The sequence below is a fragment of the Pleuronectes platessa genome, chromosome 11 (genome assembly GCF_947347685.1).
Source record: "Pleuronectes platessa chromosome 11, fPlePla1.1, whole genome shotgun sequence".
Lineage (NCBI taxonomy): Eukaryota > Metazoa > Chordata > Actinopteri > Pleuronectiformes > Pleuronectidae > Pleuronectes > Pleuronectes platessa.
Genome location: NC_070636.1, coordinates 11,144,331 through 11,170,708, shown reverse-complemented (window position 1 = coordinate 11,170,708; position 26,378 = coordinate 11,144,331). Strand labels below are relative to the sequence as shown.

Here is a 26,378-nt window from a genome sequence, read left to right as displayed (position 1 = left end):
CTCCCAAATAACTACTATGGGTAGTGCCCTTGAGCAACATAACTGCTTGAGTCATACTGCTTAGCAGCAACAGTAACCATTACAGCTCGCCACAGAAGCCAGTGCAGAATTGCCTTAAGGAGCAGTTCCAGTAACGGCTGGTAGAAGCTGGCTCCAAGACAACCCCATATTGAAACAGGAAAACTCTTGACATATGAAGTAAGTACATTAGGATTTCAAAGTTAGAGCCTCAAAGGTTATTTTATATTCCTTTAATGTGAGGTGAAGACAGCTGTGACAGTAACAGTTTCAAACCCTCAGAGCACCAATACAATTGTTGGGTGTTTTTCACTCACTCAACATTTTCCGTTTCATGGTTCGGTTTCTGGCTAAAATAGACAAGTGGTTATGTCAAATAAATCAGTACAAGACACTTCTTTGGTACAACAGCGCTTTGAGTTGAATGCTAATGTCAAAAACTCTACAAGAGCAGCAAAGAGTTGAGGGTGGAAAACCCAAACGGTGACATAAAACTCAGCCGAGGAGAAGTGCAGTGAGTTCCCTGGGAATCTGTCACCAAAGTTGTCCCTTTAACTGCACAGGCAATTGGTTTGATCTGTGGTTATTGCACAAATCAGTGTATTTTAATCTGGTGTAATGAAGAGCTGTAGGCACATGTCATATTGCCATGGTGCCAGAAGTGCTGAAGCGCCCGAAGCAGAGCCTGTGTCTGTTTAGCACATTGACTCAGCAGGGTCATGGGTTCGTTGGCTCAGGCTCAGCTCCCTAACAGCCTTTTCAAATCATTAAGTAATGAAGTGGGTGCCATTCAAATATAAATGCATCCACAAGCCAGGACCCTTTCATGTCTCCGACCATAAATACTCTTGAATTTTTTTTCCTCAGAGCCAATATACCTCTCAAAGCCATTTCCAACATCTGTTACTCCCCCCCGAAAAAGTGGGCCAGTCACTGTAGCTACACATCAAAGTGTTTTATAATACATGGGATACAAGGTAGTTATGCTGACTTTTTCTTAATTTGTTAATTGATTATTGCCTAATCTGTCAGAGATCCTGGCTCAGAGCCCTTATGACTGGATGTACTGTGGTTGTGTTTGGAAGAAGTAAACACACACACACACACACACACACAAGACACATGGGAGACACAAACACACACAAGGCACATGGAGACACACAAACACACAGTGAGATAAGCAAACCTGCAGATGTAAATCTCTTGATACTTGCTGATTATTGTGAGTGCAGCCACCACTGACCTTGGCACACATATCCATAGCAGGCTCCTTCCCTCTCCATCCATCCCTCTCTCTGAGGAGTGGCCCCTGGCCTGCAGCTTATTGGGGGGCCTGGAGGCAGCTTCCCATCTCAGACAGGCCCTAATCTGGGAGGCAAATGATAAGGCTGAGGTTTACAGGAGGGGCTTTGCACACTCACCCAAATTTGCATTTAAAGGCCCTACAGTAATCTTTAGGCTTATTTAAATCTCAGCAAGACACTAGCACGAGCGAGAGAAGGGGCGGAAGGGGGGGTGCGGATCCTGCAGATCCACCTTCAGTGCTTCTTTCCCATGGTAGACCAAATCCCCCCCATAAATGAGCGAGGATGTGGATTGCTTTGCTGTTCTCACAGCAGGTCGGTGTCTGTACTATCGATGGCATTTAATTGGCGGAGGATTATTTTTCAAATTTGACCGAATCCCAAAAACAAAAACCGAAAGAAACACAAATGACAAATGCTTCAACCATCGATATGAAGCAGTTTAGGAAACAGTCGGATTGACACATCATTGGCTGTACAACAATTTGTTTGTTTGGATGTTGTACATGTCTGATTGTATTTTTTCATGAGCTTTTTCTTCATATGATTATAATAAATATAAAAGAAACATTCCCATTTGTTAAAAGCCCAAATAAAATACATATTGCTGGGTGAACACCTGAGCAAGACACTATTGTCAAGCGGGTTCGCTCATTTTTCTTCTTCTTATTTTAAATTGACTATTTCCTCTCTGTTATGGTTATTCTCACAATTTCTTTAAATCCCCAGTCAGAATTATTCATTCAATGAAAGGGCCCAAAAAATGGAAAGCACAATAATGAAAACGCCAAACAGTGGCGTACTGCTCGAATACATTCTGTCCCAGTTATTTTGTTGTTTAAGTGTGTGCATATCTACCAGCTGCTGCAGCTATAGAGGTCCTTGTATTGCTGTCAGCATATTCACTAGTTTACTGGCATCGCGTCCTGCAGTATGTATACTATAACAGCACAGTGCTTCTGCTCAGCCAATTCGCGTCAGCGTCAGGGGGGTTATTTTCAGTGTGGGACTGTACGGTGCATCCTACACATCCAGAAGGGATTTGAAAGATTAATCCTCACCTTTCCAAGTGAATGTATGTAATTTGGTTTGACAAACACAAGCCCTACAGGGACGTTTTCTTCATTAATACTTGACAATGTGCCTTACGTCTCAGGCCTGAGGAGATGTAGTGGTGTGACGGACGAGAGCATTAAAGTGACCCAGATCCAATCCTTCTTTCCTCTACTTGCGAGCTTTTAACACCGAGCATAGCACCTGTGATACAGAATTCAGTTGAGAGAGCAACAAAGGGCCGGGGTGTTAACGGCCATTACAACCGGCCACACGCACGAGACACGATCTGATGAGCATCTCACACTGAAAATACACTCAAATATTGAAGAGGGATGAGACGTGTTCAGAAGGAGCTTTTTTTTTTGAAGACCTTAAAAACTGCTTAAAAACCTTAAAGGATTTTAAATCCATGGTCAGCAGTGTTAAAAATATGTCTATTCAGATATTATGCAGAGGAGGAGAGAAGTGTGTTAGTGTTTAACTGTTTGAACTCTGCAAGAGAGACGGTCCTCCAGTGTCTCTGGTATTTTAATCCTGCTGTGATCTCATTTCTTGGAGTACCTTCACATACTTTAACTCACTCAACTCTGTGCAAACTCAGCTAAAGGTTTACATAAACCATAATAAATGATAAAAGTATTAAGGTTTGTAATAAACTAGACGCGTTTTTTTATCAGATTTAGCAAAGTTAACAAATACAACATACAGATCTATATATTTTCTGAATATAGAAACATGAAAATAGATTTAATCTAGATGGAGGGTATAAGCAAATGTTATAGTTTTTGAGATATGCCCATTTACCGTCACATGTATCAAAACATAATGAAGTCAAAACTAACGTACAAAGTGTTGAGCTGTGGCTTTCTGCTCCAAAAAGATTGATTGTTCTAATTATTATGTTTTTTTAAAATCCAAGATCGATTTGATATTTGCTTTCTAAGTAGCAGCTCTTAAATAATAACTAGATCTGGAACATAATCCAATCCATCTGGTGTTGTTTCGTAAATATAAAACAAAAAAATAAATCATAATTTGTCAATTGATAAGAGTTAAAAAGTGCTTGTGAAGGATTCTGTCATCTCTGAACAGAGCCATACTTCCCTCTGCTGCCAGTCCTTATGCTAAGCTAAGCTAACTGGTTGCTGGCTGTAGCCTCATATTTACTGTACTGGTGTCCAGCTTTCATCTAAATGTTGATCAGAAAACAACCAAACAAATTGACAATCTATTGCTTTAAGTTCGTCATGAAACTAGCTAATGAGAGCCTGTCGTATATATGTGTTTAAAGTGTGTTTCATCCACCACAGGACCTAATTAACTCCATAGAGGGAAATTAAAACCACAAAAACACACGCACACACACATCTTGTGGCAACAGGACTGACAATGTTAAAGCATGTGATAAGGCTAAACCCGATATCATATTTAATATTCTGCCTGATTTTTCTCTTTAGCATAACCCTCCTCACAGCCTGGAGACAGGTCAAATCAAGCTCATGCATATAAAAGCCATCGCCCTGGGAAAAGATTTCACCAGCCCGGATGGGTCTCGAGGCTCGGCGTTAACGAACAAAAAAGAAAAAAAGAAAAAAGAAAACACACTTGCTGCCATTTGAGCTCTGAGAAATACGAGGAGACGCAAGAACAGAGATCTGGACAGAACCGCCTCCCCCCACCTCTCCCCTCTCCCCATCTCCGAAACTAAAAGTTAGCTCGGCTTCCCAGTCACACTGTGGAGACCCTGCTCACTCTTCCATGCCGTGGCCACTTCCTGCTGGCTCTAAACAATGCAGACTCCATTTGGGCCGACGTAATGGCTGACTGCTTGACATAACCCTTGTCAGTGAGAGCCGCGATAGGTGACACTTGACAGATGTGTAATTGCAGGGAGAGCTCGCTGACAGGTGGGTGAGCTTAAAGACACCTGATATGCTCCTGAGACTGTTGACGCGGGGGGATTACACCTTGAAGAAGCATCGGCTCCCCTGAGTGTTTTTTTCTTTTCCCCCTATGTGTTTCAGGTAAGAAAAAAACAAAACAATAAAAAAAACTGTTTGGATAATATATTCAAAGTGAAATTGGTTTGAATTGTTTGAGCCGAGATACGAGCCGAGCGTGGCAGCGAGAAAAGGTTAAGTCCCCCCCCCCCCGCAATAACCCTGATTTAATACATCCAGATGTATATTCTCTGCGAGGTAATGTATGGTTTTGAAATCATCTGCGCCGGGCTTGTAAAGTCTGCACTGAGGCATGATAGCTTTCTCTCTCAGGTCAGCCCAGGTGAGGTGGTACCACAAGCCGGAGATAACACTCCACCCCTATAAAAGACAGGAAGTGAGATAAACCTTCTCCCGTTGATTAGGAGCAGCGGTGTGGGCTGCCATGTGGGAGGCGGTGCAGTCATAGGGGTGAAACAGGAGGATGTGGATGGGGTTGTGTGTGTGTGTGTTTGTGTTAGTGGGTGGGTGTGCGTGTGCGGGGTTGTGTTTTATGTGTGGGACTGCAATGCAAATCAATGATCTCCTTCAGTGCAGAGCAGAACAGCACAATGCCTGCACACCTGTCCATCATTCAACATCTCCTGTTCCACCTCTTGAAGATGAGTTGGAGGAAGAAAAAAAGAAAAGGTGCTTTAGCTCACAGTGGAGGGGTTGAAGCAGGGGAGGGGAGGGGAGCGAGGTGGTGTGCTGAGAGGCCCAGACATTCACTTTTCTTTTTCCTATGCCGACAAGCCCATGTTATTAGAACTGCAGTTACTAAATTGGGAGCAGGGAGACCGATGCTTTTGGATGTGACCTCAATTGCACTGGCGCACTATCTCAACCAAAGTCTCATTTCACCGGGAAAGACAGGGGAAGAGAAAAGAGAAATTGACAATATCTTTTGTACCATCATGCATAGACGGCGTATAGAGATTTAGTGATGATATGAAGGGGGGGGGGCGGTGGCTCTAGCTACACCCTAGAAGCTCAGCTGAGTTCACTGGGGGTATTTTCACTTATAATTGGGGTAGCTTTCATCTTGCCTGCCAAAAGGCGCGCAACGAAGAGGAGCACCAAGAGGGAGCTATCACTTCCCCTATTTCCTGGCCCCAGACAAAGGCACCCAGGCAGGCAGCCTGCTGAAGATGATGTATTTCTGATCAAAGAGCCTGGAGTTGTCAGCAGCCCGGGCTAGCGCAGCAACCTGATTGCTCCTGGATAGATTTGTCCCTTTGATCAGAGCCGACTCTGACTGCAGGCACTGTTTATGCAAAGAAAAGATGGCAGGGCGAAATCTACCCAGTGTTCTGTGGAAACAGGCGTTGGGCTGGGGGAAGGACTCTTGCTTGGGGATATGTTGGCTCGCACAATAATTCAGGATGATATCTGTTATAATTACCGCTAATGAGATAACACCGCAAGAAGCCGTTTTCACTGTAACTTGTTGCCGTGAAGCTTTTGCGCTGACAGCAAACATTCGTACATGTATATTACTCCTGATGAGCCGATTAGGTCCTGCTTAATCACGAGCACATACATCAGATATAAGTGTGAGATAATGTAATGTACTTGAGCGACTGGTGTTTTTACAAAATTATCAGTTAGTTACACTAAGCAAACATCTTACCCATAATGCAAATAACCGCCGGCTATGAATTTATGTGGTGTTGAAAAAGGAACATAATTTTGTCATAATCTATTGATGTAAATTCTTATTCAGGATTTGTTCTATAGCTGTTCTATAGCGAAATATTAATGCCACCGGTCGGCAGCATGGTACCGACAAATCCCATGGTGACCTCAGTCATGTTTTGACTGAGGATAACCGTCTTCTTGGACGTGGGTACATGGGTTCAAACTGGGAAATGTCAAACACACTTGACTTTAAAACACTCAAGTCAGGTTATGGTGAGACACAACATGAAACATCGGGAGAAGACTGCTCGACTAAAGATCATGAATAAAGTCAGTATTAGAGCGGCTCCAGTGGAAATATGTGTAGTATCCGTTGTTGGAGCCATTATAACAGAACTGTTTACTTAATTTAAACTATCTTGACAATTTCTCCATAAATACATATTTAATTACCGCTGTCAAAAATATTTCTAGAAAGGCAGAAAAAGAAAAAAGAAAACAGTCGTCAACAAAACATTTCTCTTGTCTTCTCCCTCCTCGTTGTGCATATTGGATGGGTTCGGGTCAGAGCTTTCAGGGACATCAGCCTCTTCCTGTCTTCTCCGTCATGTTAAACATTAAGAACCTACAGCTCAGCACGCCTCCTGCTGAGGGATGTCAAAGTCAAGGTTAATTCACGGATGCAAAATACCTCACCTTGACTTTTAAATGCCTTTTATTTGTTGTTTTTTTATTTGATTTTATTTACTTTGTTGTGTCGGTGACAGGTGCTATTTAAAGGGGTTTGTCGAGCGCACACATCCTCGCGGTTTAAGTCACTGGAAAGAGGCCTGAGTGGTTATGTAAGCTGTGATTAACATATCTGACGGCTGCATTTGGGTCAAACAGTGATGGGTAATTCAGGTCATTTCTGACAGCTGATGAAAACAGAAATCATCATGGCGGGCGGTGGGGGCGTAATTATGTATTTATGAGCAGTAGAGGACCTTGGGGGTAGCGAGCAGAAGAGATGAGCACACACAGAGAAGTGCCTGAGTGCTGCCTGGCTACTGTAATGACAGCTCATTTCCCTGTGTGGATGTTTTTCTCAGCTCGGCACCAGGCTTTTGTTAGTCCCACCAGCTTACTGTACCTGCCAGCCGAGCCTTTTATGGACAATAAGGGAGGGTTAAGTGTTGTATTATTAAGGGATGAATGCTCTGTAGAGACCTGGGCTAAGGAAAAGCAAAGCGTGTAGGTCTTACCCAAAGGGCCCTCCATGGCAGCTTGTTTGTGTTGTGAGAGACTGTTGGGGCTTCGATTTAAAGATGCATTTGACTTTGAATTACTGTATGTGGAGTTTATGCATACGCGCATACATACATCAAACCTCCTGCACTTTACAGACCTGCTGATTCCTGCTTTATCATATTGTTGTGTATGCATCATGCTTGGCACATCATTCAAATGTATATGTCATAATCTATAATAAAAACCGACTTTTTTTAATTGTTAAAATTTAATTTTTTGCATAAAAAACTGAGTTGATATCCCAGTGTATTTCTATGTACAACTCAGATATATAAGTCATGGGCCCAGGAGAGAATAGATGGTGAACTGGAAACGGAGGATGGATAAAGCTGGATGCAAATAAGCCCGGAGTTAAATCAAAGTCATCTTCAAATCAAACCCCAGCTACGCTCTCGCTCCTTTCTCTGTCAATCCACTGTGACATTTGTGATATGGGCAACACTTTCAACCTATGGCTGCCTCCTCCATTGGCCATGTAAAGTTTAATGAGCACCTTTTGTGGAGTGATATGAATAATGTATACGCTACGGCGCTTTAAAGTGCCCATGGTGCATCTGTCTCCAGGATGGACGGAAGCCATGGGAAGAACCAGCGAAAATTAAAAAGCCTGAGGGTAAAGGAGGAGAGGGATAGAAAAAAAGGGAAAAGTTGAAGGCAGTCACATTAATTTGACTGCTACCATGTGCCACTTCCAATGCAGAATAGAAATCATCAGCAGGAGCACGGAGCTTGCAAACCCCACCCCCTGAACACCCCCCCATTCTCTCTCTCGTCTGTTGCTCATCTGTGTCAACCTGCTCCTTACATCAGGAACTGATCATGCAGTGACACGGAAGGAAAGGGGAATGTTTTCTTGGAAATTCGGGGGAGCACAGCAGGTGATGGGGAGTAAAACAAAAAGTCAGTCTAAAGCAGACGATTCCGTCCCCGCACTCCTGCAGACGCATTAATGTGCGATGTAGAAGGAGATGAAAACGCACTGTACTCTGGATGACAAGCTCATCACTGTGAAGGAAATGTGTTAAAAACACTCAAACAGTGCACTTTACAGACAAAACATGACAAGAGCAGAGGAAGGCACGCATTTCAAAGTTTGACGTTTGACGAAACTGAGGTAAGGAAATACATTGGAGGAAAAAAAGTATAAAATGAAACCAATGTTTTAGTTTAGTTGCCCCATAAAATTAAATGAGAAAAAAAAAGCAGGTTAATTAAAACATGCTCTTGATGCTAATTTCTTTTTTTCTCAGCACACGCTCTGAAAACCTCATTGAAAGAGGAGCACCCAGGCCTTTAACCACTGAGACCATTAGAGCAACAGCTCTTGCTCTCCAGCTCCCCCCGCTCTCCGCTCATCCAGACCGCTCCGTCACAAACCCCGCGGCCAAGACCTCGCTGACAAAATTAGAAATCTCCTGTGCATTGGCTGCTGCCCCCCACCCTCCCATCCCACTCCCCCCAATTCAAAAGATTGGTGGGCCTCTATCTTCTTAGAGATCTGCTCTGTTGAATAAGCAATGGAGCGTTCCCCACTTCACTTGTCCATGCCAGGCTGGCCTGAGCGACCCCTCCCCCCCCCCCCCCCCCCCCAGTTGTCCCCTCCCCTAACCCCTGTTTCCATCTCCACAGATGGACCCTCCCTCCTCCCCATCCCATCCCGTCCCTCCCCCGCCGCGTCCCCTCAGCCCTCGCTCTCAGCCGACACAAACGCACAAAAGAAGGCTCCGGCTTAGTGGCCTTGTGATGGATGCATTTTCATAGGCCAATCTCTGTTATCTTGGAGAAACAGGTCTCAGCCTCCATTCTCTCAGGGCTTTACAGTTCTCTCTCTGCCACTCACCCCGCCCACCCCTTCCTTCATGTTTTCTCCCACCTCCTCTCTCCATCCCGCTGTCCTCCTCCACCATTTTCCAAAGGTCACTCATTAATACTCCTGAGCATAAATGCTGACCCCGTGACCCTGAGCTTGAAAGCCTAGCTCTCCCCGTCCCATCCAGACCCCTGTCCCAGTATTCTCACCCATGCAGGCCTGAGTGCCGAGGCCTGGGTCCAAAGTCCCCCCCCCACTCCAAGGTCAAGAACTGGCTGACATCGGGCCCCAAAACAATAGGAGGCCCTTCCTCTCCACATCCCCATGGACGCCCCCTGGGTTGTCCTTCTTTGGATTGATTGGCTATGCAGCAACATATCCAAGTCAATCAATTCCATTCATTTAATGCAGATGGGCCAAATATCCATGGATTTCAATTTCTCATCGAAAAAAAATCTTCCACGTAATGGTTTTTGTCAATCTCAATTCAAGTGCGAACAGATATATTCACTCTTTACGTAGCTCTTATTAAATGCTGCACTTCATTATCTTAAAAATTCACACTCAAATGAAATTGGACACCTCTCAGTTCCCTGGATGATTAATGAATTTTACCTCATTTCTGTTTCAGTGTCATCTATTTATTTATTTGTAAAATATTGAAGTAAGGAAAGGTGCAAATTGTATGCAAAGCTAGTGGCAGACGATCCCACTTTCAGGTTATTTACAGAGTGGATAGTTTGTAACAATACATTGCTTTACACTGGACATGGATTAACCATCAAAAAGGAAAAAACTTCTTGGATTCAATATCACGATGTCGCAACCTTGATTCGCCCCCGAATGGGAATTGTAGCGTTAAAAATCCCCCTACAATAAGCTCCTTCATTTTCTGCTCACTCTGCAGTTTGCAGCTTCCTCATTTCCCAGCAGTGGAGTTTCACTGGGCCTTGATGTATCATATATCTCTCTGTTTTTCCTGCGTGGCTCTTTTCAGGCCTAGGGTCAGGGGGTGAAATAAAGCAGACCCCATTTTGAAGCTGACAGGGTCTCCAAAGCCTGAACCCAAGGGCAGTCCCCCCAGCCCCGGCCTGACAGAGGCCGCGTCCGACAAAGGTGCAGTTTGTTACAAGCTTCTGAGGGGGGGGGAAAGAAACACAACAGGGAGGGTTATTTGGTGTTCCTTTGACCCCTTAAGCCCTCTGAGATGAAAAGGCTTTCAATTTTTACCAGACAAGGAAGACCACTTCAGCACTGAACACCAGCATGGGCTTCAAAGCTCAGCAGAAATTTTAATCAGAGACAAATTACTGTATATTGTGTGGAATACTGTGCTCCATCGCTCAGTCTGAAGGGGCAAAGGGGCAAAAAATAGCGCAGCATTACACAGACGAGAAATGGTGTAGTATCCTTGCAGGGAAGGAGTGAAGCTCACATGGTCAGTGTGTTTTCTTTTCCTTTTTTTTTAAATCATGAACAGTCACTGCAAGATTATGTCTGAGTGGTTAGCTGTGAAAGGTAGGGGAGGTAAAAGCCTGATGGCTTTGCATGTATCTGCCATCTTAAATCATGCAAGCTGAAGGCAAATATCAATACCGCAATGCTGCTTAAAACAGCATTCTGTCCAATAAAAACATATCTATCATTTACAACACGAGGGTAAGAGCCCAGGAGTGTACCGTGCCTTGTGCCATTTACTAAACATTTTATCAAATTTTACAAAGCCTGCTTAATATTTAAAGCCTCGGTCATGCAGCCTAATGGTCCAGGGCAGGAATAAGCTATTCAGGGGTCAATTGTTTTATTAAGATTAATGAGGGGGAGCAAGAGGGTACGTCATATCTGTACTGCTTTCCCTCTTTCTTTGAGCACCAGCGAGGCATATTAAAAGGAGTGAGTAAGGTTTGCCACTTAGCTTATCTACGTAAGTGGCTTATGGATGTATTTGTCCGGGACACTCAAGGTACATTTTTTTTCATCAATTCATTTTTCATCAACTGATGAACTTACTTCCCCCCGCAGAATATATCAAGGAACGCCTCACTTCTTCAGCACGCTGCACAAATGTTGAAGTATGTTAGATTAGCATGGAGTGAAGAAAGGCCCGGTCTGTGACTCTCTGATAGAACATACTGTAGATAATGTATGTGCACAAGTGGTGGAGATAGGCCAATCGTTTAGGCCAAATGTTCAAGATGTTAATTGAAGAATAAACAATTCATTCCTGGCCATTTTATTACCTTTCGGCCTCACCACTTCTGCTAACATCTAATTTCATCAAACTTTCTTCACCGTGAGCATTTTTCTCCTGAATTTGGATAAAACTGTGAATACACAAATGCAAAGCGGGTTCACTGCGGACCAACAGCCATCTTTAATCTAGCCAGCAGCTCAAAGTGCCTTGACTCTGATGGACCGGCGCATCTTTTGTCCCAAAAATTCAAAATCTGATGAATGAGAAAGAGCAGCAGATGGAAGTAGAGAGAGGTGGGCGGTGACGGCAGAGAGCTGGTAGGCGTTCATCTCCGCAGACATTTACACTCCATCAGCCATAACCTCCAAACCACACTGATGTCATTGTTGTAATTGCTTTGACACTTCCAAGCTGGCACTAATCCTGTTTGGACAGTGACTTAAACTGTATGGAAAGAGGGGACCCAGTGGTTATGTCCACCCGTGCATCTGTCCCTACTGGCCAGGGCAACATCTGTTTTGTGCTGTGTGCGACTGTGGCGTAGTTCTAAATGAAAGTCTCCAAAAAAAACAAAATAGACCTGTTTGTTTCCCTGTGGTGGAAATCCTCTTTAAATGTTACATGTTTTAAATCCCTGCTTAAGCCCACAAGAAAAGAAGTGTTTAAAAAAAGGAATGTTTTTAATGTGTGCTGTCTGTTATTTTCTCTGTGATCTAATGCGATGAGACGCTGAAAACGTTTTCTGGTGAAGCAGGGCGACAGGGCTGGACGTGAGAACGGTTTTTAGTGGTGTCTGCTGGAGACATGAGGAGATTATACTGGGGTTGCAGTAAAATGGACGGTTCAAGTAGTTACTGACGTGTTGATCCAAAGCTGTCAAGCAATCACCAAAAATAGAAATCTGATGAATACCGCTGGACTGTGTTTGAGCTGTACCTATGGATGGATCACGGGGCCTCTGCAAAAACAGAGATGTCACATGACGGCAGGTCCGGAGGGGTCATTTCCACTGGACTGCCTTCTTTCTCAAGGCGGAAGCATAATGTGAACATTGTTTCAGAGGGGTCATCTTCAACCACCATCTTCACGACACGCATACCTTTCATGTGTCTGTCTCCCCTTGCCTCAGCCCTTCCAACACGCCTGTGTGCACCCTGACACGTTGACAAGCCGGGAGTCAGTCAGTGTTGTGGTTGACCCGCGAGGCCAGACCGGAGAGGTTTTTGTTCGCAGTGTGAGAGGTATAGCCGACAAGGTGCAGAGAACTAAAATGCCCCGAGCTAACCTTTGGCCCCGGACGACATCTGCAAGCTATTGGGGTTGGCAGAGAGAAATGGTGCAAGTGGACATAGAAACTCGACCCGTGGCTAACCAGACAACAACAATAATACTAAACAGGGCCTTTCTTGCTATATGTGTTTTTGAGCGAAAAATAAATAAATAAGAAAGTCAATCCTGGAAGAAGCCGCAAAACAATTTTAAGACCAATGTCGACATAAAAAAAACAACAATTGCTTTCAACTTTAAATTGTGTATAATGATGGACAACTTGTTGCGGATTCAGCATGTCTCCATCACCCCTGGTGGCAGGGTACAGACAGTCATTAACCCCACATCCTCCCAGTTAGTGGATGGGACATGGACCAAACTAAATTTTCATAACGTTAAATAAATTTCAAAGTTGTTTACTGTAATTTTTGCTACTTTTTACCACATTGATGTTTGTCCAAGTGCTAGTTTGTCTGGTAAGTTTGATATAAATTAGTTGTTTGATGCTAAAAAAAAAATGGGTGAAATGTCATGATTGACAGCTGAGACTGACTCACTATTGCCACTATTGTGTACAAGCAGAAACTAATTTAGTATTTAAAGTTAAGGTTCCGATTCTTATTCGCAAGACCTGTAATGACCACAACATTCTCCAATTCAATAGTGAAGCATCAAGTGACATATCTGGCTCTGAGATGATGCTTCTAGCCCAACATGATGAGGGATAAAGTTGAAGTTAGTTCGCTATGCTCAAACCACTGGAAAATCTGGTCAAACCCAACTGTACATGTAAGTGATACATTCAGCTTCTCCACTTTAAACCTTTAAGAGGCATCAAATAAATCAGGCCAAACACTGGTATACAAAGACGAAGCACAGTCCAAGTTTGTCATGCCAGTCCTGACTCTTTGCTACAGATGTTTGTCTTTAAAAGCACAAGTGAGTGAAAACAATAAAGTCAACCGTGGCTTGGGATAATATGTAAATGATCAATACTTCTAATTGCAGAGAAGGAAATGATTGCCACGGTTATGCTGACTCTCTAATGAGTCCACCTGTTGGCATCATGCAGAAAACAATTTTCCACTTGAAGAAACATAGCGTATGTAAACTCCCATGAAATGTAAAACCAATGGAAGGTCTGCCGTGCTCTGGCAGCTGCAGCCTACAATTATGCAGGATCTGGCGATAGCTTGAATTCCAATCTGACAAAACAGCGCTTTTCTTTCAAAGACAGAGGGGGGAAAAATAAAAAATAAACTTAAACGACACATCAGTGAAACCTAAAGCATCCACTTCTATCATCAGGATTTTTTGAGGCGGGGGGAATTTCAAACTCCAGCTCAAAGCGACACAGCCGAAGTGAAGTTAACCGATGATGTGTTTGCTGGATATGTTTGGAGGGCTGTTGGGAATATGAAAAAGCTGTGAAGTTTGATACGTTGTTTATAAAATCTGTGGAGCACCAATTCCGAGAAAAACAAAATATACAGTAATATACACCTCCTGCAGGCCCACTGCTCACTTCAAAGACTTGTCCTGAAATTCAAGAGGACAGGTATTGATCCAATCCCTCGATGAATCGGGAATTGATAACTGAACCCTTCAGAATGCACTTTTATGTCTTTCCACTTTGAAGCTCTCCACTCCCATCTTTCCAGGGGATGTTATTCCACACAAGCGCCTCTTTAATGTTTGAAATCCCACACTCCTCCTTGGTTTCCACAGCATCCGCGAGACTTGTACGTGTTCATTCTCGCGAGGAATATCGGGAGGACTTGTTTCAAAGGTAAATATAAATTGAGCTGGGCGGGGCGGGGTGGGGCGGGGTGGGGCGGGCACGACAGAAGGGCACCTTTCTTTCATTTGAGACGCAGCTGAACAGGTTCCAGGGCGGGATCAGATCAGGTGAAAGGAGAGCCCTGGCCTCTCCGTCTCTTCCCTTTATTGTTCCACACTCGCTGCCAAACCATCATTCTCGATATCCCACTGGGGCCTCTCTAACCCTGAACATCTGTCCCACTTTACCACTCTGATGGTAGAGCGCCGGCTAGTATGACGGGCACACTGTGCAGGTTTCAGAAACTGCTTCCAGACATCTCTCGAGGGCTGTCATCCGCAATTTTGTGCATTTACTCATTCAATTTATTTGTCTGCAATCTACTCCAACTAATCACAGGTGTGTTTGCACTATCTCTGTGAGAATATTTATATGGATGAAAACGCGCATGAAACTGAAGCTTTTCATCCGTCTTGGGTTGGAGTTGCATTTATTCTGGCCGCCGTTATGAGGTGCTGCTTTCTGTCGTAAAATGACAAACTTTTTTTTAAAACAGCTGGTGGGAAAAACTTGCAGGTCAACCTAAATAGCCTCAGTTCCTCGCTCGAGTGAGTAAATCAGCCATAAGGGGGCATAAAGGGAAACACCCACAGTAGACGTGCAACACGGTGGTGCCATGTAAGAGATCATAAACTCATGTAAGTCAAAAAACAGGATGCTGTATATTTTGTGAAGGATGTTTGGGGCTGCTAGTACATTATAATTGCACGCCTGTTTTCCCTTTGGGAGAAAATACCTCTCCCCATATGTGGCAGTGATAAAGTATAGGTTTCTCCTGTCTGGCAAGAAAGGTATATCTGCCCTTTAACTAGACAAGGGGGAGCAGTATAGAGAGAGAGAGAGACAGAAAGACTGAGATGTATAAAGGCTGCAGGAAACGGTAAGAAAAGGAGTGTGTACAGTTGGTTGGTCTGGAGTGTTTGCGTGAGGGACAGGGGAGCTAGATTCATTTACATTGTAGCTGCGGAATAAAAAGCAGCTTTGGCCTGTCAATTTTCTGACTAGCGTCATGAACCGGGAGATGCCCATGGCTGCTCGTTCTACCTCAACGCAGTTCAATACCTGCCAGCCTCATCCCCTTCTCCTAGTCAAAGAGAAGGAAAACACAGACACATGCACACGCGGGGGTCCCTCTGGTGTGTTTGTGTTTCTGTTTGTGAGCATTTGTTCCGAATCAGGCACCTGGCATCTTTTGGGAGAGCAGGCTTCACCAATGAGGCCCCCTGGACTGTCACATGTCTGGATGCAGACCAATACCCATCACGGCAAACTGATCAAAAGCAAAGGAAAGTACGGGCCTTGAACTTCACAGTCCAATATGCTTCCCTGTTGCTTATTACGCGCACACGCACGCGCACGCATTTGCACACACAGCATGCAACCATATGAACTTCCCTCTGCTGATCAAATATGCCAGAAAGCTATTTTTTCTCTTGTTTTCAGTCACAATTGAAATTCACTGCAGGTTAAATTGGACCCTCTCTTTCCCCGACTGCTGTAACGCTGCATAGTAGGTATAATCAAAGTAATTACAACAACACACAGGTGTTCCACGCCGCACGCCACCGCACACAGCACATGTCCGTGACAGTGGATGGAGTAAACAACACAGGAAAAGAAAGAGAACAGAGAGAGAAAAAAAAAAAAATGAAACTAACTCAAATCAAGTGTCATTACGGCGGCTACTTTATCGACAGACAGTGAGTGCACAAACAAATGGCCTTTTTCATCATCTGCTGCTTAACGTGGACATTTTATGCTCCGTCTGTTCATGTTGCTTTGCATCCACTTTTCAATTATGATAATCTGAATCTGGTCGAGTGAATTATAGAGGAAAGACATGATTATTTCAGGCTTTATAGTAGAGAGGAGAGAGGGAGAGCGAGCACAATGCAGAGCCGCCTCAGGTGACTCCACTTACAGGACACGTGCTACTAAAGCTGCGGAGGAACACAGAGGAACATTTGAAAGTAATGCATATATGTTTTATCTCTGGGTGTTTTACTTCACTCAGATTAAAGCACAGATGTGGAGAGGCAAACAATCACATTAAAAGAGCCCCCATCTGCATCCTCCAAATCTCATCTAAGTGGAGGGAAAAAGGAACGCGAACATGTAAGGAGGGGGGTGGGGGGGGGTCAGAGAAGAGAGAGAGAGCGAGAGAGAAAGAGAGAGGGTGCAATTACCAAGAGCGTAGTCTGAGGGATCAACTTCACTTCAAAGAGGCCGGGCCCCGCGTCCCATGCTCCACACAGCCCCGAGTCCCAGTGTTGTGAGAGTAGGTAAACATGAGCAGATCACAAGAGTGTTAATAGCAGCCAGATCTGAAGAGGTCTCCACCTTGTGCCTTCCTGCCTGCCTCTTAGATGCACAGACAAGCCCTTGCCTGGAAGGAACACACTCACCCTGCACACTCAGCTATTTGGTGTGTGTGTGTGTGTGTGTGTGTGTGTGTGTGTGTGTAGCATCGCAACACATTTTTTTATTTTTTAAGTATAATTGAAAAGCATAAGCTCAGAACTTCTACTGAAACCCTCATGGCAAGCAAAAACCAACAGCTGCTGTGCAAAGGACCTGAATTATGTGTATGTTAAATGTATTATATATTTCCTTATGAAGAAAGGTAATACTGCAAACTATATTAGTTTTTTAAGCAGCCCGTTCAGATGGAGCAGCCTCAGAGTACACTGCATGCATCTCTGTGTGTGTGTGTGTGTTTGCTCTACTGCTAAATTATTACAGTGTTCACTTTGAGAATCTCTGCCAAGAATTATCTTGTTTCAGTATGCAGCCGACTCAGTGAGAGGATTTTCATTCATCTTTTTTTTTTTTTGACAACCAAAATACTCTGAGCCCTCCCTCCCTGAAATACGATGTACCAATCCGGGGCGATGTCTACTGTATGTGAAGTGCGCCACACTAATCTGTCATCACTGGATAAATACGATAAGGATGGCAGCGATTCCCCAGGAGTTATCACAGAGCTGACGGCTAAACAGGATTAAACGCCTGGCATTATGCAATGTAAAGAGTAAAGTGATGGGTTTTTTTTTAAGGACAGGACAGAGTTGACCCACTGGAAGGAAACAGAGCGACCACTGACACTGACAATCACAGATTTTCCTCAGTTTCCCATGCAGCTGTGACGGCAAGGTTGAATAATAATCCATAGGCTATTTTCAGTCACATGACCAGGGTTCAAGCCCCCGTGTCAGGACACATTCACACTGACGAAGTGTCATTGAACAAGACAGTGGGTCCCCACAAGCTCAGGGTGAGGTGGTGGTGGTGATGGGGGGTGGGGGGCTGGGGCAGGGGGGGGAGTTATGCTGTCTGTGACCCGGCGCTCTTTCCTCCCCCAGAGGGGGACGAAGCAAAAACAGTCTTTCCCTGGAGGGATCAATAAAGAATCACATTAACATACATGATGTATATCAAAGTAAATCTCGGACCATGGTGTCCTCTGCATCGCTAATACCGAGTCCCCGTGCTGTGTTTTGAGGCTGTGTGGGTTTCAATGCACTGACAGCAGCTGCTCCCCCCCCAACCAATATTGAAAAAGGAAAACCAGCTGGGAAGGCTGACCTCTGTTGGCCCAAGTTTGCAACTGCAGCCGAGCACCGGATCCCAGTGAGCCGGCAGGGAGACGACAGGCAGCCGCAATCTTAAAGCACTGAGGTATGAAACGGTTTCAGAACTGGTGCCCTAGAAGAACAGAGCAGCAAACACTTAAAGACACACAAGGGGCAGAACTCCCGAGTCACAAGCCCAGATGAAAAGATGCCTCCAGGCTAACCTCGCAGCTGAAGCGGAATCACCCTGAGTGCTTTTAGTGTGCCTTTCTCCTTAGATGTCATTTGTTAAGAGAGTAAACCCCTTCATGCTTGTGTGAAACTTAATTCCCCGGCCTGTCCTTGAGCAGTAAACTCTCACCCTCTCCCCGGCAGCGGAGAGTGACCCCTCCGTTTACACACACACGCACACACAGCTCCCTCCTCTCTGACTCCTACCACGCCAGATGTTACTTTTCGTCTATGATTTATCGTGCAGTTTAGATAAGGGTAAACAAATAGTCATCACAGTTATAACTGCAAACACTGCTTTTTCCTGTCGGGCTTATCGCAGGTCACAGGATAGAAAGTTAGCCAACGGTAGGAGGGGAGCATGGAGCATGGGGAGAGAGAAGGGGGCAAAAATAGAAAAATTGCAGCTTTCTCACTGAGTAGCCTTAGCATAAACACACTTAAAGTCCTTCTACACACATATACACACACACACACACACACATATAACCCTGAGCCCTGACCTGTAGGAATGTGTGCTCTCTGTGGAGGACGATTAGCTGGCCAGCCTCTTAGCTCCTCCAACACAGAAACCTCATTGTGATAAAGCCCAGTCAATGTTTGCTGACACACGTTATCTCCCGTCCCTTCTCTCCCCGGGCCTCCGCTCGGATCGAGCTGCCACGGCTCTTTACAACGATTTAGGGAGCCATTTGTTTTTCAAGGAGCTGTTTACACAATGGCTACCTACCACACAGGGGACAGGAGGAAAGGTGCAGAGCAGGGAGTCATTTGAAATATAAATCACGAGCGCCGCTTTTATCGGCAGCACTTTTTTTTCTTTTCGTTTTTTCCACTTTCCGATCTTTTCGCATTCTTGATTGTGCGATAGGGTGATAAGAACAAACAAGATGAGGTTTCGCCAGGTGCTGCCGATTGTATGTAACCGCGAGAAAAGAGGGAAAAGAAACACTTATCTTGTGTGCGTTGTGTGTGCCTGTGTGTGCGTGTGTGTGCATGTTGAGGAGGGGAGGTGATAAAAGAGAATATTCCTCAAGGAGGATCAATAGTTGTTATTCAGACCTGCATGGGTCTCTCCATAGGAAGCACCGACACTGTCCTAAGAGTCTGCTGGCGTTATTGATTTTAATTTATTTTTAACTTAGTGATGGATATGGGACATGTCATGAGAGAGAGGCATTGGTCAAATAATTACCAACATCTATTCATTAATTGGAAGGCAAAAGAGATAGAACACTCAATATTCATTAAGGCCTGCAAAGACTTTGCAAATGCGCTGTCTGACACAAGGATGTCAGAGAAATATGTCGATCACCTAATCACACAATGCAAATGTGTCCCTGTGAACCAAAGTGGTCACGATACACTCACAAATCCAACCTGTAAGTCTTTTTCTACCAATGTTTCTTTGCAGTGAAGAAGAAACATATCAACTTTAAACATGTTACAGGTCGTATCATTGATCCTTCTCTTAATCCTGTCTAATTTTGTTGATGCTGAGCTAGATTAATTAAAAATGAAAAAAATAGATATATATTAAACATGCAGAGGATAAGATGTGCTCGGAAAATCACTATATTCCGTTATCTGACATCCACTATAAAATTATATATTACCATTAAACCATATATAACCCCACGACATGGTGAAATATTATCTTGTGTGTCTAGCAAAGCTGTCAATAAGTACTTAAAGCTGCTCGTGACAGAAGAAGGAAGCCTACAGTAAATGCACACAGCAAAAGCTTATGAAATGCACCTTAGCTTCATTCTTGAACAAAATTAAATCCTGAATAAGAAGCTACAATTAAACTCAGACGCTGTACGAGAGAGATGTAAATCAAATTAACGGTTCAAAGTGATCAGATGATAACGTGTTGTGTGGCCATCCTGGAAGTTTGAGGCCTCCGCGAGAAACGCCAAACAGACTCCTCAGCAGATGGAAGGTGCGGCTGTTGTTGCTGTAACCGAATCAGCAGTCTTGTCATATACATATGCTGCATAAATATATCATCAAAACCCTTGTAACCTGCGATAATTCGCTTGATTGGCTCGGGCGAGTGCGAGTTCCTTTGGTGAGCAGCGAGTCAAACTGACCAGAGTGGCCTCTGGGTTCTTGCAGACAGGTCCCCGTGGTTATTGAGTACAATCACTACACTAATTATCCTGCGTGCAGGCGACTGCGGGGCTTTGCCCTTTGCGGGGAGCAATCAAACAGCTGACGAGAGGCTGAATAAACACACTGCGCTGAATGTGCTGGGCCTAGCACATGAGCCAGTGTGTTTGTGTGGAGGCAGGAGCGACTGAATAGTGCATCAACATCAGTAAAGCTCCCGTTATTTGTTAGATGACTTGGAGCAGGGATAACCTCAGAGCCTTCTTCCTCGGTTAGATTAAGTTTGGTTGTAAAAACTGATGCTACGATGCGATGGGAGTAAAGTTTCTTTTCATTTCATGTTTTGTCGTGTTTGGGATTTAGACCCCGAGGAACGCAAAGCGGCAGAGCATCTGTGTGAGAAACCGAATCAATGACATCCACGAGCTCTTTGCCGGTTTCGTGTTGCATCATAAGCAACGTTACAGCCGCCTTTTCCCACCCACCCATCCACCCCCCCCCCCCCCCCCCCCCCCCCGCCCCCCGGGCTAGGCCAAGGTCGTGGTTAAGTTATGATTACAGTGTGATGCGCTCGGTGAAGACACGCAGTAAAGAGGTCTCTGCTGAACCATAAAACTGTCAAAATACATCACAAAGTGTCAGATGCACCGCGCAACAACAACAAAAAAGACTCACTCTCCCTCTCCCACTTCCCTCTCTCGGAGCAAGCACCACTCGCTCAACTTGATACAGGCTGAATATTGCTTTAAATGAATACTCGTTGGAGGATAGAAAAACTACATTGATTTTAAAATCCCTCGGTTCTGCTGTAGTGCCACGAACAGTAATGATCAATTATTTTGCCTCCGACTGGTGTTTCTTGGAAGTCTCCTCTCCCCACACAGGAACACACAACGAGGCCCACACTCACTACAGTGAGCCACCAAAGAGAATCCATTGATTTAATCCTAGGCTCTCCAACCGCAGCTCTTCTTTATCTGTGCATTAATTCTGCAATCATCCACCAAACTGGGGGAAAGTCAGGTCCTTTCTGGAGAGGGAGGATAACAGCTGATTTTCTAGATATGCAGGACATGGAAATAAGCCAACGCACTGTTGAAAAGTGAAGTAAATGTGCATTTAACGTCCGCGAGGCCTTAATGGAGAGAACGAGACAGACAGAGAGTGAAGGGGAAATGGAAGAAGATATGATGTAATGTGATATTCTGAAGTGATTCTGTGCTTTTTTCCGTCGCTATATATTAAATGTTACCACAAGAGTCTCGATCCCCTACTTTAGAATTCCAACACGGCTCCCAGCGAATGTGGCATTAGACTTCACCAGCACCTGCCGTGGTTTCATTTCAAGGTGATTAAGATACTTATCGCATTTATTTTGCTGGATAAAAAAACACCAGCAAGAGGAATGAGATTCTATTTTTTTTTTCCTTCCCCTCCACGTCCCTACAGAGAACAAATTTTGACACATTTCCACACTCGGCTGGAAAGCACCGTTTGAAGACGACGGTAAATCACACTTCACCACATGGGGCCACGAAGCAAACTGCACTCCGGTCCAATCCCTAATTTTAAGCGAGGCTACATCTCCCCCCTCCCCCCCACTCCCTTAAAAAAAAACTTTGCACCTCAATACACTAGCCCAATGGAGGGAGGCAGCCTAAATGCACCATCAGCATTGAGGTTTGGCTGAGCTGCCACAAGGGTATTATGTTCCAAATTCTCTCCAGCTGGAGTGAGGAGAGGTTCGCCCATCTCCCTTCTTTTTTTTTTTTAACCCATTCCCAAATCACATAAAAAGGAAAAAGGAAAACCCGGCTTCTTTTTGTACCCTCCATCCACTCTATTCTTGTCTTCCCTTTCTCCAGCTCTACAGTTCAATGTTTAAACAATCAGCTGGCCGAGAAGTAGCGTCTGACATGTTTTTTTTGGAGTGGGGGCATTGTAGGGAAGGCCTTCCTTACAGCGGTCCGCAGAGAGATGGAGAGGAAAAATAACACAGAAAGGAGAGGGAGAAAGGGGGGGGGGGGGGGTTGAAAGGAACAGAATGGAGAGAGAGAGAGAGAGAGAGAGAGAGAGAGAGAGAGAGAGAGAGAGAGAGAGAGAGAGGAGGGAGAGAGAGAGAGAGAGAGGGAGAAAGAGCTGCTGGGGCAGGTGCAAGCCGTCCGCATACAAGGTGGCGATTAGAGGGAAAGTGGCCCTGTGTGAGGCAAGAGGAACATCTGTGCCTATTACCGCAGCACACAAAAGACTGGAGGGGGGGGGGGGGGGTGGTTGTAGTGGGAAAGGACCACGGTCCCCAACATGAGCGGGGCCTCACCAGACACCACAGGCTGAATTGCACGGCCCAATTTGAGGCTTTCAGCACTACTCGTCATTAGCATTTGAAAAAGCGAGGCAGGAGTTCACTCAGTGAGTAACTCATGGGTCGGAGCAAGAGAGTGACTTAAGAGCTTGGAGGAGTTGGACGCCCCCACGCACCCCCCCTACCCCTCTCAGCCACATGCCTTAAGCACCTTTCAGGCAGAGATCTGTTGAATGGGACATGTTGTTGAGTCATATCTGAATTAAGGTCTTTGCACATCCAGTCTGAAGCATTTTTTTTTAATCCAACATCCAATAGAAATGGTCCGATGCGTTTTATTATTGTATTTGCTACAAAGATTTGCAGTCAACCAGTGAGGACTGGTTTTGTGGTTCGGCAACCCAAACAAAAACGTTGGAACCAGCCAATCCTGAGAAGGAACCAGGAGAAGTTCATCTTCCTTAGAGGAGCTACGAGTCTATTTCAGGATGTGAATGGTCCAGTTTGATATAGCTGCTCTGAGAACGCATGTTTGAAAAGACATTTCTGTGATTTATCCCAAACAGCTCAAACAACTCTCTGTGAGGCCTTGGAATCGAAACCTGTTCCGAAAACCGAAATGACGGAGGAACATGTCGGAGACAGTGTGTGAACGTGCTGCTTTTGACACATCATGAGGTTGTAATTATTTTCAAACGTGCAATAATTTGGGACAAAACATAAGGACTTGGTTTGCAAAGATCTTAAGTGTTGCTTATGATTATAGATTGAGCAACATGTTGGGGGGGGGGGCGAAACGGCTGCATTTTCAGATATAGCTGGGGCTCTATAATTATTTTCAAGAATTTCCATTCTCTGAGAAAACACAATAATAAGTGAGGCTTTTGAGACTTTCACGATGCTGCCATGTGCTCTTCCACACGCTCTCACTATCTGTCCATGAGCGTCCCTGCTCTGCAGAGACCAATGCAGAGCCCGGGATGCATGCATCCATAAATACGCATCATTGCATGTCTCAGCATAGCAAATTTTGACTCAACGTTTTCAATATCTGTATTTCAAAGTGTGTCAACTTGGTTCAAAAACACAGCTAATGGATGGCAAGAGCATGAAAAATAAAACACTCATTCTGGCGAGCGGCTGCATCAAACTTGTATACCAGATTGCACTCTTTTTTCAGAATTGAGAACACTTGGGAGGCAGGCGTATTACTTATTTAAACGCCACAAGGCATATATCTGTTTGTTTAAATATTCCAATTTATTCCAAGACGGTAAGTGCCCTACTGGAGTGAATTATGGATGGTAAATCAAGATGCTGAGTTATTAGTTATGACACCATAAGGTTCTGTCTTAGTCAATATGTCTCTCTTAGAGATTGGTATCATTTAATGGGAACGTGTTGAGCTGGCAAACAGATGAGCAATCCTGATTTGAGGAACACAACTTTACACCTCATCTACAAGGCAGCGGGATGCACAGCGGAATATTACAAGAAAAAAACAGGGATTCACGCCGAGAAGCCAGTGGAACCAATGTCTGTTTTTCGGGGTAAGCCGATGTAACGGAGTGATTTGGAAGCAGAGCAAAGGAGAAAAAAAATATATATTATGATTGTGCCGACTGCCAACCACGGCCGCAGAGATTTATTTCGCCACGAGGAAGGTCATATCAGGATTTCTTAGATTACATTAGACATACAGATGGACTTCGGGCTTCCCGGCACCGAGAGAGTTCTTTTGAAAAATCACCTTCTCTTTTGGCACAAGGCCGGCGCCCAATAGCTCTCTCGGTGGGACTCATCTATGAGAACAAACATGGTTCCTCTCACAGCCCAGGGCTAAGCAGACTCTACTGAAAGAAGAAGAAGATAAAAAAAAAAAAGAAAAGCATTCGATATTTTTAACTGTCAAAATCTTTTACTTTTCAATTAAATTAATTTAGCCCTAGGTTTCCATTTAAGCACCTAAACATTCAATTGTGTTCTAGGGCATTGTGCACGTACTTTATGCTTTAATTGACTTTTTCTAACCCACTTCAAAGCTGAGATTGATGACATGACAGCAAACATTATAACCTAATTAAGAGCGATATCCTCAAAAACACAAATAAAGGGACTTTCACAGACAACGCATTAATCCACGAGGGAGTTTGTTGTGACCAATTATTTCAAATTAGTGTAAGAGAAATCTTTGTGTCAGTCATTTTTTGGAATTAAACTCATTTAAGATATTAAATTCAGGTTTCTCACCGATATAATCTCACTGTTAGAGGCACATGTGAGAGAATGTCAAGCTCTGTGATTGGAGGATAAATCCAGAAAATATTGGGTTTAGACATTTTCCTGTATCTTCCTTTTACATATTATAACTCAATAGGGGATTGTTCAGGTTAACTCCCGACTTCAGTGACTGTCTGAAAGTAGCTTTATTTAACCCCCTTATGAATCCTTTGTACAATACTTTTTATACAAGAACCAGATATTGTAAATCTGTTGCTGATGATTGAACATGTCGATAGAAGCAGCAGAACTTCTCCAAACCTGAATCACATTCTCCAAACTAATGTCTATACGGGAAACATGAGTGAGAATATTACATCAGGAACCAGGCGCAGTAAAATAACCTTCCAACTCTGCAGTTATAGCTGTAGTGCTGTGAGTTTAATCGTTATGTATGTAAATCACAGAATGGTGCTAAAAGCCAGCAGTTGTAAAAAGTTCAAATTCAGAATAATGCACGATTAACCCCAGTAGTAAAATTGGAAGTGATTTCACTGGGACAAATAAATTCCAGATGGAAACACAATAGGTTACACTCAGTGGGAAACCAGCGGGAAGCGCTGACCCTCTTTCTTTTACATAAGTACATTCTCTTGATCTTGAGCCAGATGTGTAAAGACGTAACAATACATTATGCATGTTAGAGAAGTAATTTAGTCCTATCTGATGAAATTCTGCATTAGCCCGACATTAAAGCAGGTAGGTTCAAAGGCAGGTCTTCACGCAACTATGACCACGCATGCTGAAACAGAAAGATCAACTAGGAGGCACGGGCTCCCGGCTCCTTCGCATGGCATTCCATTGTGGGTTTCTACCCATTACGCTGTTTGTGTTACTCCACCACGAGGTGACAATGGTGCAACATTAGAGAAGCTACTGGAACTGAATATTAAAACCCCTTCATCTCATTATTTGAGTAACTGCTTTCAAAGGGTTTCAGGATTTCAGGGCACATAAATGTTTGATATGCTGCCGGAGCGATGCACGTGGGCCACGTTTCGCTCGGGAAGCACACTTCCTGAAGGTCATCAGATCTAATTGTCACATGGACCGAGTCTTCGGTGCTGCAACAAATCCCCACAAAGCTCGTAGGAAACCCGATATACAGTGTGTCATCAGCACATTTTCACCTTTACTGAAAATAAAGCAAAAAACGAGGGCATATAGGTCAAGTACTGGAGGAAATGCCAATAGAATCCAAACGTGCCACCACGTTGAAATCTAATGTGTGTGTATGCACATGTGTGTCCACACTCGTATAGAAGGGTAATAGTTATTTGCATTCTTGCATTGATCAATGCACCCTAGCAGTACTCTAACCTCTCCATCAGTGCAGCAAAGCAGGGACTGCCTTAACTCTCCCCCCCCCGGCGAGTGATGTAAATGCTCTGCGGTGCAAATTTAATGTGATGTCATTGTACTATCGACATCCAGCGATGGACCGGCAGCCGAGGCTGATTTGTTTAATATCTAGTTG

The 26,378-nt window shown here is 44.3% G+C and overlaps 1 long non-coding RNA gene across 1 annotated transcript; it reads right to left on the bottom strand.

Annotated features, from left to right (window-relative positions):
* Positions 1–769: 769 nt before the first annotated feature.
* LOC128451549 (uncharacterized) lies at positions 770–18,795 on the bottom strand. Its single transcript, XR_008340121.1, has 3 exons — positions 18,708–18,795; positions 1,262–1,386; positions 770–1,084 (listed from the first exon to the last, which is right to left on the bottom strand). It is a non-coding gene; the product is annotated as an uncharacterized LOC128451549 (long non-coding RNA).
* Between the last annotated feature and the right edge of the window lie 7,583 nt (positions 18,796–26,378).